Source organism: Lethenteron reissneri, chromosome 48, assembly GCF_015708825.2.
Source record: "Lethenteron reissneri isolate LAM-NWPU_2019-01 chromosome 48, ASM1570882v1, whole genome shotgun sequence".
Taxonomy (NCBI): Eukaryota; Metazoa; Chordata; class Hyperoartia; order Petromyzontiformes; family Petromyzontidae; genus Lethenteron; species Lethenteron reissneri.
The window spans coordinates 11,183,973-11,196,418 of NC_083826.1; the positions used below are offsets into that span (position 1 = coordinate 11,183,973).

The 12,446-nt window shown below is 44.4% G+C and overlaps 1 protein-coding gene across 1 annotated transcript in view; it reads left to right on the forward strand.

Moving 5' to 3' along the window:
- The window catches only part of LOC133354718 (F-box/WD repeat-containing protein 5-like), a 104,994-nt gene that overhangs the window by 37,496 nt on the left and 55,052 nt on the right, over positions 1-12,446 (forward strand). The window lies entirely within an intron of this gene.

A 12,446-nucleotide genomic window follows, 5' to 3' on the forward strand; every position in this document is an offset into this window, starting at 1 on the left:
CGCTCCGGACGCCGGCTCCCCTCGCCCCGCGGTGGACCACCAGCCCCCAGCCGTGTGATGTTTTCCAGCGTAGCGGCAGCGGCGTAGAGCAGTTCAGCCAGCCTCTCGTGAGCCAGCCTCAGGTCGTCTGTCCGCGGCTCCTCTTCATGCCGACGCTCCGGTAAGAACGCGTCCGGCCCCGGCTGCACGTTGTCTTGTTGAGCCATCTCGGGCTCGACAATTTCGGCGGCGTCTTCCGTTTGCTGTACTCTAGCTCGAGCTGATTGGCGCGTGTCCATGTTCTTAGTTCTTCTGACGCCAGATGAAGTACTCTTGAAGACGCGTGGACACCGTAGGTAAGGCACACGTATTTATTTACTCAATGTCTTACAGCGCTGAGGGATGTATCGGCCCCCTCACCCGTATAACTGGGAATTCACCTCTAACTAGCCTTCCTAGCCGAGTCCTCCACTAACGGGCTAGGGGAGGCTGTCTGGCCCGACACTGGTCAGTCGGGCTACGGTACCCGGAATCCCAGAGGACTAACTCTGGTTCCGGGACCACGCCACTGGCTCCAGCCTGCGCTGCCCTTACAAGGGCGGCGTCCCAGGGGGAGTCCAGGGCCTATCTGGCCGGTCTTCCTTCTTCCCTTAACTACTCTAAGACACAACCCCGAGCTCTCTGGCTCATCCCTTTTTATACCCCCCTAGAGGATCGAAACCCCCCTCACGCCGTCCAGTGCGGACGTCGTTGCGGGCACCACCCCGTGTGCTCACGGAGTCCCCGCCCACTGTGTTTGTTATCCGTTAGCTCCCATGCAAACAGCCCTACACAAACAGCCCCTCTGTAACAGCCCTACACCTGTATAAAAGACACCTGGGAGCCAGAAATCTTTCTGATTGAGAGGGGGTCAAATACTTATTTCCCTCATTAAATGCAAATCAAATTATAACATTTTTGACATGCCTTTTTCTGGATTTTGTTGTTATTCTGTCTCTCACTGTTCAAATAAACCTACCATTAAAATTATAGACTGATCATTTCTTTGTCAGTGGGCAAACGTACAAAATCAGCAGGGGATCAAATATTTTTTCCCTCACTGTAAGGGTTTAGGTTAAGGGTTCAGTGGGTTAGAGGTTTGGGGGTTTATGGGTTAGGCTTTTAGAGGGTGATGGGTTTAGACCGTTATGGTTTTAAGGGTAAAGGGGTTTTGAGGGTTGGGTTTTAGAGGGTTACAGTTTAGAAGGATATGGGTTTAAAGGGTTCTCGGTTTAGAGAATTAGGTGTTTAGAGGATTTATGGGGTTTGATTGTTAAAGATTGGGAACATGTAGACAAAATGACTACCTCTTCAGCTGCCGCTATGTCGACCAAATGTAAGGACAACTTGATTTCCAAATTCAACCGCCTCAAACAAGAGATCGGACCCACACATTGAAAAGCTAGACGTTAACAAAGTCGTAATTAATCGCAGTAACAGTTCTATTTCTGAAGGTCTGAAATCAGTTTTAGCTAAAGGACTAAACTTTGCAGTCACACCTAGACACATACCAGTTGATGCTGCTAATCCTGCATAATGCACGGACATAAGTAGTACTATTCACATACCTGCATTTCCCATATCCCCTCCCTTTGATGCTGCTAATCCTGCATAATGCACGGGCATAAGTAGTACTAATCACATACTTTCATTTCCCATATCCCTTCCCTTTGATGCTGCTAATCCTGCATAATGCACGGGCATAACTAGTACTAATCACATACTTGCATTTCCCATATCCCTTCCCTTTGATGCTGCTAATCCTGCATAATGCACGGTCATAAGTAGTACTAATCACATACCTGCATTTCCCATAAATATGCTAAATTCCTCTTGATATGCATATTATTTTGTCAAGGTGCCCTTTTCCCCCCTTCCAACCCAGCTTATATATATGCTCCAAGCACGTGTGCTGTTTCATTCAGACGCTATCGCCTCGACAGACCTGGTTTTCACCTGAGGACGGCTGCTTGCGTTGTGGCGGAAGCGTCGTGAGAATTGTTTTATTATGTTTTATTTTTATTATTTTATTACTTCCCTTCTACGTGACTTTACCGAAAGAACCAAGAAGATGAATCCCTTCAGTCACGAAAGCTTTAAATCGAAAAATTCTACAAGTCATTAAGGTTTCGAGGCTGACGTTTGGCAACTCAAACCTTCAGCTCCCTCCACAGATTGTCTATGGGATTAAGGTCTGGAGACTGGCTAGGCCAGTCCAGGACCTTAATGTGCTTCTTCTTGAGCCACTCCTTTGTTGCCTTGGCCGTGTGTTTTGGGTCATTGCCATGCTGGAATACCCATCCACGACCCATTTTCAATTCCCTGGCTGAGGGAAGGAGGTTCTCACCCAAGATTTGATGGTACATGGCCCCGTCTATCGTCCCTTTGATGCGGTGAAGTTGTCCTGTCCCCTTAGCAGAAAAACGCTCCCAAAGAATAATGTTTCCACCTCCATGTTTGACGGTGGGGATGGTGTTCTTGGGGTCATAGGCAGCATTCCTCCTCCTCCAAACACGGTGCATTGAGTTGATGCCAAAGAGCTCCATTTTGGTCTCATCTGACCACAACACTTTCACCCAGTTGTCCTCTGAATCATTCAGATGTTCATTGGCAAACTTCAGACGGGCATGTATATGTGCTTTCTTGAGCAGGGGGACCTTGCGGGCGCTGCAGGATTTCAGTCCTTCACGGCATAGTGTGTTACCAACTGTTTTCTTGATGACTATGGTCCCAGCTGCCTTGAGATCATTGACAAGATCCTCCTGTGTAGTTCTGGGCTGATTCGTCAACGTTCTCATGATCATTGCAACTCCACGAGGTGAGATCTTGCATGGAGCCCCAGGCCGAGGGAGATTGACAGTTATTTTGTGTTTCTTCCATTTGTGAATAATCGCACCAACTGTTGTCACCTTATCGCCAAGCTGCTTGGCGATGGTCTTGTAGCCCATTCAAGCCTTGTGTAGATCTACAATCTTGTCCCTGACATCCTTGGAGAGCTGTTTAATCTTGGCCTTGGTGGAGAGTTTGGAATCTGATTGATTGCTTCTGTGAACAGGTGTCTTTTATACAGGTAACAAGCTGAGATTAGGAGCACACTTTAAGGGAGTGCTCCTAATGTCAGCTCGTTACCTGTATAAAAGACACCTGGGAGCCAGAAATCTTTCTGATTGAGAGGGGGTCAAATACTTATTTCCCTCATTAAATGCAAATCAAATTATAACATTTTTGACATGCCTTTTTCTGGATTTTGTTGTTATTCTGTCTCTCACTGTTCAAATAAACCTACCATTAAAATTATAGACTGATCATTTCTTTGTCAGTGGGCAAACGTACAAAATCAGCAGGGGATCAAATATTTTTTCCCTCACTGTAAGGGTTTAGGTTAAGGGTTCGGTGGGTTAGAGGTTTGGGGGTTTATGGGTTAGGCTTTAAGAGGGTGATGGGTTTAGACCGTTATGGTTTTAAGGGTAAAGGGGTTTTGAGGGTTGGGTTTTAGAGGGTTACAGTTTAGAAGGATATGGGTTTAAAGGGTTCTTGGTTTAGAGAATTAGGTGTTTAGAGGATTTATGGGATTTGATTGTTAAAGATTGGGAACATGTAGACAAAATGACTACCTCTTCAGCTGCCGCTATGTCGACCAAATGTAAGGACAACTTGATTTCCAAATTCAACCGCCTCAAACAAGAGATCGGACCCACACATTGAAGACCTAGACGTTAACAAAGTCGTAATTAATCGCAGTAACAGTTCTATTTCTGAAGGTCTGAAATCCGTTTTAGCTAAAGGACTAAACTTTGCAGTCACACCTAGACACATACCAGTTGATGCTGCTAATCCTGCATAATGCACGGACATAAGTAGTACTATTCACATACCTGCATTTCCCATATCCCCTCCCTTTGATGCTGCTAATCCTGCATAATGCACGGGCATAAGTAGTACTAATCACATACTTTCATTTCCCATATCCCTTCCCTTTGATGCTGCTAATCCTGCATAATGCACGGGCATAACTAGTACTAATCACATACTTGCATTTCCCATATCCCTTCCCTTTGATGCTGCTAATCCTGCATAATGCACGGTCATAAGTAGTACTAATCACATACCTGCATTTCCCATAAATATGCTAAATTCCTCTTGATATGCATATTATTTTGTCAAGGTGCCCTTTTCCCCCCTTCCAACCCAGCTTATATATATGCTCCAAGCACGTGTGCTGTTTCATTCAGACGCTATCGCTTCGACAGACCTGGTTTTCACCTGAGGACGGCTGCTTGCGTTGTGGCGGAAACGTCGTGAGAATTGTTTTATTATGTTTTATTTTTATTATTTTATTACTTCCCTTCTACGTGACTTTACCGAAAGAACCAAGAAGATGAATCCCTTCAGTCACGAAAGCTTTAAATCGAAAAATTCTACAAGTCATTAAGCTTTCGAGGCTGACGTTTGGCAACTCAAACCTTCAGCTCCCTCCACAGATTTTCTATGGGATTAAGGTCTGGAGACTGGCTAGGCCAGTCCAGGACCTTAATGTGCTTCTTCTTGAGCCACTCCTTTGTTGCCTTGGCCGTGTGTTTTGGGTCATTGTCATGCTGGAATACCCATCCACGACCCATTTTCAATTCCCTGGCTGAGGGAAGGAGGTTCTCACCCAAGATTTGATGGTACATGGCCCCGTCTATCGTCCCTTTGATGCGGTGAAGTTGTCCTGTCCCCTTAGCAGAAAAACGCTCCCAAAGAATAATGTTTCCACCTCCATGTTTGACGGTGGGGATGGTGTTCTTGGGGTCATAGGCAGCATTCCTCCTCCTCCAAACACGGTGCATTGAGTTGATGCCAAAGAGCTCCATTTTGGTCTCATCTGACCACAACACTTTCACCCAGTTGTCCTCTGAATCATTCAGATGTTCATTGGCAAACTTCAGACGGGCATGTATATGTGCTTTCTTGAGCAGGGGGACCTTGCGGGCGCTGCAGGATTTCAGTCCTTCACGGCATAGTGTGTTACCAACTGTTTTCTTGATGACTATGGTCCCAGCTGCCTTGAGATCATTGACAAGATCCTCCTGTGTAGTTCTGGGCTGATTCGTCACCGTTCTCATGATCATTGCAACTCCACGAGGTGAGATCTTGCATGGAGCCCCAGGCCGAGAGAGATTGACAGTTATTTTGTGTTTCTTCCATTTGTGAATAATCGCACCAACTGTTGTCACCTTATCGCCAAGCTGCTTGGCGATGGTCTTGTAGCCCATTCAAGCCTTGTGTAGATCTACAATCTTGTCCCTGTCATCCTTGGAGAGCTGTTTAATCTTGGCCTTGGTGGAGAGTTTGGAATCTGATTGATTGCTTCTGTGAACAGGTGTCTTTTATACAGGTAACAAGCTGAGATTAGGAGCACACTTAAAGGGAGTGCTCCTAATGTCAGCTCGTTACCTGTATAAAAGACACCTGGGAGCCAGAAATCTTTCTGATTGAGAGGGGGTCAAATACTTATTTCCCTCATTAAATGCAAATCAAATTATAACATTTTTGACATGCCTTTTTCTGGATTTTGTTGTTATTCTGTCTCTCACTGTTCAAATAAACCTACCATTAAAATTATAGACTGATCAATTCTTTGTCAGTGGGCAAACGTACAAAATCAGCAGGGGATCAAATATTTTTTCCCTCACTGTAAGGGTTTAGGTTAAGGGTTCAGTGGGTTAGAGGTTTGGGGGTTTATGGGTTAGGCTTTTAGAGGATGATGGGTTTAGACCGTTATGGTTTTAAGGGTAAAGGGGTTTTGAGGGTTGGGTTTTAGAGGGTTACAGTTTAGAAGGATATGGGTTTAAAGGGTTCTCGGTTTAGAGAATTAGGTGTTTAGAGGATTTATGGGGTTTGATTGTTAAAGATTGGGAACATGTAGACAAAATGACTACCTCTTCAGCTGCCGCTATGTCGACCAAATGTAAGGACAACTTGATTTCCAAATTCAACCGCCTCAAACAAGAGATCGGACCCACACATTGAAAGACCTAGACGTTAACAAAGTCGTAATTAATCGCAGTAACAGTTCTATTTCTGAAGGTCTGAAATCAGTTTTAGCTAAAGGACTAAACTTTGCAGTCACACCTAGACACATACCAGTTGATGCTGCTAATCCTGCATAATGCATGGACATAAGTAGTACTATTCACATACATACTTCATTTCCCATATCCCCTCCCTTTGATGCTGCTAATCCTGCATAATGCACGGGCATAAGTAGTACTAATCACATACTTGCATTTCCCATATCCCTTCCCTTTGATGCTGCTAATCCTGCATAATGCACGGGCATAACTAGTACTAATCACATACTTGCATTTCCCATATCCCTTCCCTTTGATGCTGCTAATCCTGCATAATGCACGGTCATAAGTAGTACTAATCACATACCTGCATTTCCCATAAATATGCTAAATTCCTCTTGATATGCATATTATTTTGTCAAGGTGCCCTTTTCCCCCCTTCCAACCCAGCTTATATATATGCTCCAAGCACGTGTGCTGTTTCATTCAGACGCTATCGCCTCGACAGACCTGGTTTTCACCTGAGGACGGCTGCTTGCGTTGTGGCGGAAACGTCGTGAGAATTGTTTTATTATGTTTTATTTTTATTATTTTATTACTTCCCTTCTACGTGACTTTACCGAAAGAACCAAGAAGATGAATCCCTTCAGTCACGAAAGCTTTAAATCGAAAAATTCTACAAGTCATTAAGGTTTCGAGGCTGACGTTTGGCAACTCAAACCTTCAGCTCCCTCCACAGATGTTCTACGTGATTAAGGTCTGGAGACTGGCTAGGCCAGTCCAGGACCTTAATGTGCTTCTTCTTGAGCCACTCCTTTGTTGCCTTGGCCGTGTGTTTTGGGTCATTGTCATGCTGGAATACCCATCCACGACCCATTTTTAATTCCCTGGCTGAGGGAAGGAGGTTCTCACCCAAGATTTGATGGTACATGGCCCCGTCTATCGTCCCTTTGATGCGGTGAAGTTGTCCTGTCCCCTTAGCAGAAAAACGCTCCCAAAGAATAATGTTTCCACCTCCATGTTTGACGGTGGGGATGGTGTTCTTGGGGTCATAGGCAGCATTCCTCCTCCTCCAAACACGGTGCAGTGAGTTGATGCCAAAGAGCTCCATTTTGGTCTCATCTGACCACAACACTTTCACCCAGTTGTCCTCTGAATCATTCAGATGTTCATTGGCAAACTTCAGACGGGCATGTATATGTGCTTTCTTGAGCAGGGGGACCTTGCGGGCGCTGCAGGATTTCAGTCCTTCACGGCATAGTGTGTTACCAACTGTTTTCTTGATGACTATGGTCCCAGCTGCCTTGAGATCATTGACAAGATCCTCCTGTGTAGTTCTGGGCTGATTCGTCACCGTTCTCATGATCATTGCAACTCCACGAGGTGAGATCTTGCATGGAGCCCCAGGCCGAGAGAGATTGACAGTTATTTTGTGTTTCTTCCATTTGTGAATAATCGCACCAACTGTTGTCACCTTATCGCCAAGCTGCTTGGCGATGGTCTTGTAGCCCATTCAAGCCTTGTGTAGATCTACAATCTTGTCCCTGTCATCCTTGGAGAGCTGTTTAATCTTGGCCTTGGTGGAGAGTTTGGAATCTGATTGATTGCTTCTGTGAACAGGTGTCTTTTATACAGGTAACAAGCTGAGATTAGGAGCACACTTAAAGGGAGTGCTCCTAATGTCAGCTCGTTACCTGTATAAAAGACACCTGGGAGCCAGAAATCTTTCTGATTGAGAGGGGGTCAAATACTTATTTCCCTCATTAAATGCAAATCAAATTATAACATTTTTGACATGCCTTTTTCTGGATTTTGTTGTTATTCTGTCTCTCACTGTTCAAATAAACCTACCATTAAAATTATAGACTGATCAATTCTTTGTCAGTGGGCAAACGTACAAAATCAGCAGGGGATCAAATATTTTTTCCCTCACTGTAAGGGTTTAGGTTAAGGGTTCAGTGGGTTAGAGGTTTGGGGGTTTATGGGTTAGGCTTTTAGAGGATGATGGGTTTAGACCGTTATGGTTTTAAGGGTAAAGGGGTTTTGAGGGTTGGGTTTTAGAGGGTTACAGTTTAGAAGGATATGGGTTTAAAGGGTTCTCGGTTTAGAGAATTAGGTGTTTAGAGGATTTATGGGGTTTGATTGTTAAAGATTGGGAACATGTAGACAAAATGACTACCTCTTCAGCTGCCGCTATGTCGACCAAATGTAAGGACAACTTGATTTCCAAATTCAACCGCCTCAAACAAGAGATCGGACCCACACATTGAAAAGCTAGACGTTAACAAAGTCGTAATTAATCGCAGTAACAGTTCTATTTCTGAAGGTCTGAAATCAGTTTTAGCTAAAGGACTAAACTTTGCAGTCACACCTAGACACATACCAGTTGATGCTGCTAATCCTGCATAATGCATGGACATAAGTAGTACTATTCACATACCTGCATTTCCCATATCTCCTCCCTTTGATGCTGCTAATCCTGCATAATGCACGGGCATAAGTAGTACTAATCACATACTTTCATTTCCCATATCCCTTCCCTTTGATGCTGCTAATCCTGCATAATGCACGGGCATAACTAGTACTAATCACATACTTGCATTTCCCATATCCCTTCCCTTTGATGCTGCTAATCCTGCATAATGCACGGGCATAACTAGTACTAATCACATACTTGCATTTCCCATATCCCTTCCCTTTGATGCTGCTAATCCTGCATAATGCACGGTCATAAGTAGTACTAATCACATACCTGCATTTCCCATAAATATGCTAAATTCCTCTTGATATGCATATTATTTTGTCAAGGTGCCCTTTTCCCCCCTTCCAACCCAGCTTATATATATGCTCCAAGCACGTGTGCTGTTTCATTCAGACGCTATCGCCTCGACAGACTTGGTTTTCACCTGAGGACGGCTGCTTGCGTTGTGGCGGAAACGTCGTGAGAATTGTTTTATTATGTTTTATTTTTATTATTTTATTACTTCCCTTCTACGTGACTTTACCGAAAGAACCAAGAAGATGAATCCCTTCAGTCACGAAAGCTTTAAATCGAAAAATTCTACAAGTCATTAAGGTTTCGAGGCTGACGTTTGGCAACTCAAACCTTCAGCTCCCTCCACAGATTTTCTATGTGATTAAGGTCTGGAGACTGGCTAGGCCAGTCCAGGACCTTAATGTGCTTCTTCTTGAGCCACTCCTTTGTTGCCTTGGCCGTGTGTTTTGGGTCATTGTCATGCTGGAATACCCATCCACGACCCATTTTCAATTCCCTGGCTGAGGGAAGGAGGTTCTCACCCAAGATTTGATGGTACATGGCCCCGTCTATCGTCCCTTTGATGCGGTGAAGTTGTCCTGTCCCCTTAGCAGAAAAACGCTCCCAAAGAATAATGTTTCCACCTCCATGTTTGACGGTGGGGATGGTGTTATTGGGGTCATAGGCAGCATTCCTCCTCCTCCAAACACGGTGCATTGAGTTGATGCCAAAGAGCTCCATTTTGGTCTCATCTGACCACAACACTTTCACCCAGTTGTCCTCTGAATCATTCAGATGTTCATTGGCAAACTTCAGACGGGCATGTATATGTGCTTTCTAGAGCAGGGAGACCTTGCGGGCGTTGCAGGATTTCAGTCCTTCACGGCATAGTGTGTTACCAACTGTTTTCTTGATGACTATGGTCCCAGCTGCCTTGAGATCATTGACAAGATCCTCCTGTGTAGTTCTGGGCTGATTCGTCACCGTTCTCATGATCATTGCAACTCCACGAGGTGAGATCTTGCATGGAGCCCCAGGCCGAGGGAGATTGACAGTTATTTTGTGTTTCTTCCATTTGTGAATAATCGCACCAACTGTTGTCACCTTATCGCCAAGCTGCTTGGCGATGGTCTTGTAGCTCATTCAAGCCTTGTGTAGATCTACAATCTTGTCCCTGACATCCTTGGAGAGCTGTTTAATCTTGGCCTTGGTGGAGAGTTTGGAATCTGATTGATTGCTTCTGTGAACAGGTGTCTTTTATACAGGTAACAAGCTGAGATTAGGAGCACACTTAAAGGAAGTGCTTCTAATGTCAGCTCGTTACCTGTATAAAAGACACCTGGGAGCCAGAAATCTTTCTGATTGAGAGGGGGTCAAATACTTATTTCCCTCATTAAATGCAAATCAAATTATAACATTTTTGACATGCCTTTTTCTGGATTTTGTTGTTATTCTGTCTCTCACTGTTCAAACAAACCTACCATTAAAATTATAGACTGATCATTTCTTTGTCAGTGGGCAAACGTACAAAATCAGCAGGGGATCAAATATTTTTTCCCTCACTGTAAGGGTTTAGGTTAAGGGTTCAGTGGGTTAGAGGTTTGGGGGTTTATGGGTTAGGCTTTTAAAGGGTGATGGGTTTAGACCGTTATGGTTTTAAGGGTAAAGGGGTTTTGAGGGTTGGGTTTTAGAGGGTTACAGTTTAGAAGGATATGGGTTTAAAGGGTTCTCGGTTTAGAGAATTAGGTGTTTAGAGGATTTATGGGATTTGATTGTTAAAGATTGGGAACATGTAGACAAAATGACTACCTCTTCAGCTGCCGCTATGTCGACCAAATGTAAGGACAACTTGATTTCCAAATTCAACCACCTCAAACAAGAGATCGGACCCACACATTGAAAAGCTAGACGTTAACAAAGTCGTAATTAATCGCAGTAACAGTTCTATTTCTGAAGGTCTGAAATCCGTTTTAGCTAAAGGACTAAACTTTGCAGTCACACCTAGACACATACCAGTTGATGCTGCTAATCCTGCATAATGCACGGACATAAGTAGTACTATTCACATACCTGCATTTCCCATATCCCCTCCCTTTGATGCTGCTAATCCTGCATAATGCACGGGCATAAGTATTACTAATCACATACTTTCATTTCCCATATCCCTTCCCTTTGATGCTGCTAATCCTGCATAATGCACGGGCATAACTAGTACTAATCACATACTTGCATTTCCCATATCCATTCCCTTTGATGCTGCTAATCCTGCATAATGCACGGTCATAAGTAGTACTAATCACATACCTGCATTTCCCATAAATATGCTAAATTCCTCTTGATATGCATATTATTTTGTCAAGGTGCCCTTTTCCCCCCTTCCAACCCAGCTTATATATATGCTCCAAGCACGTGTGCTGTTTCATTCAGACGCTATCGCCTCGACAGATCTGGTTTTCACCTTAGGACGGCTGCTTGCGTTGTGGCGGAAACGTCGTGAGAATTGTTTTATTATGTTTTATTTTTATTATTTTATTACTTCCCTTCTACGTGACTTTACCGAAAGAACCAAGAAGATGAATCCCTTCAGTCACGAAAGCTTTAAATCGAAAAATTCTACAAGTCATTAAGGTTTCGAGGCTGACGTTTGGCAACTCAAACCTTCAGCTCCCTCCACAGATTTTCTATGGGATTAAGGTCTGGAGACTGGCTAGGCCAGTCTAGGACCTTAATGTGCTTCTTGTTGAGCCACTCCTTTGTTGCCTTGGCCGTGTGTTTTGGGTCATTGTCATGCTGGAATACCCATCCACGACCCATTTTCAATTCCCTGGCTGAGGGAAGGAGGTTCTCACCCAAGATTTGATGGTACATGGCCCTGTCTATCGTCCCTTTGATGCGGTGAAGTTGTCCTGTCCCCTTAGCAGAAAAACGCTCCCAAAGAATAATGTTTCCACCTCCATGTTTGACGGTGGGGATGGTGTTCTTGGGGTCATAGGCAGCATTCCTCCTCCTCCAAACACGGTGCATTGAGTTGATGCCAAAGAGCTCCATTTTGGTCTCATCTGACCACAACACTTTCACCCAGTTGTCCTCTGAATCATTCAGATGTTCATTGGCAAACTTCAGACGGGCATGTATATGTGCTTTCTTGAGCAGGGGGACCTTGCGGGCGCTGCAGGATTTCAGTCCTTCACGGCATAGTGTGTTACCAACTGTTTTCTTGATGACTATGGTCCCAGCTGCCTTGAGATCATTGACAAGATCCTCCTGTGTAGTTCTGGGCTGATTCGTCACCGTTCTCATGATCATTGCAACTCCACGAGGTGAGATCTTGCATGGAGCCCCAGGCCGAGGGAGATTGACAGTTATTTTGTGTTTCTTCCATTTGTGAATAATCGCACCAACTGTTGTCACCTTATCGCCAAGCTGCTTGGCGATGGTCTTGTAGCCCATTCAAGCCTTGTGTAGATCTACAATCTTGTCCCTGACATCCTTGGAGAGCTGTTTAATCTTGGCCTTGGTGGAGAGTTTGGAATCTGATTGATTGCTTCTGTGAACAGGTGTCTTTTATACAGGTAACAAGCTGAGATTAGGAGCACACTTAAAGGGAGTGCTCCTAATGT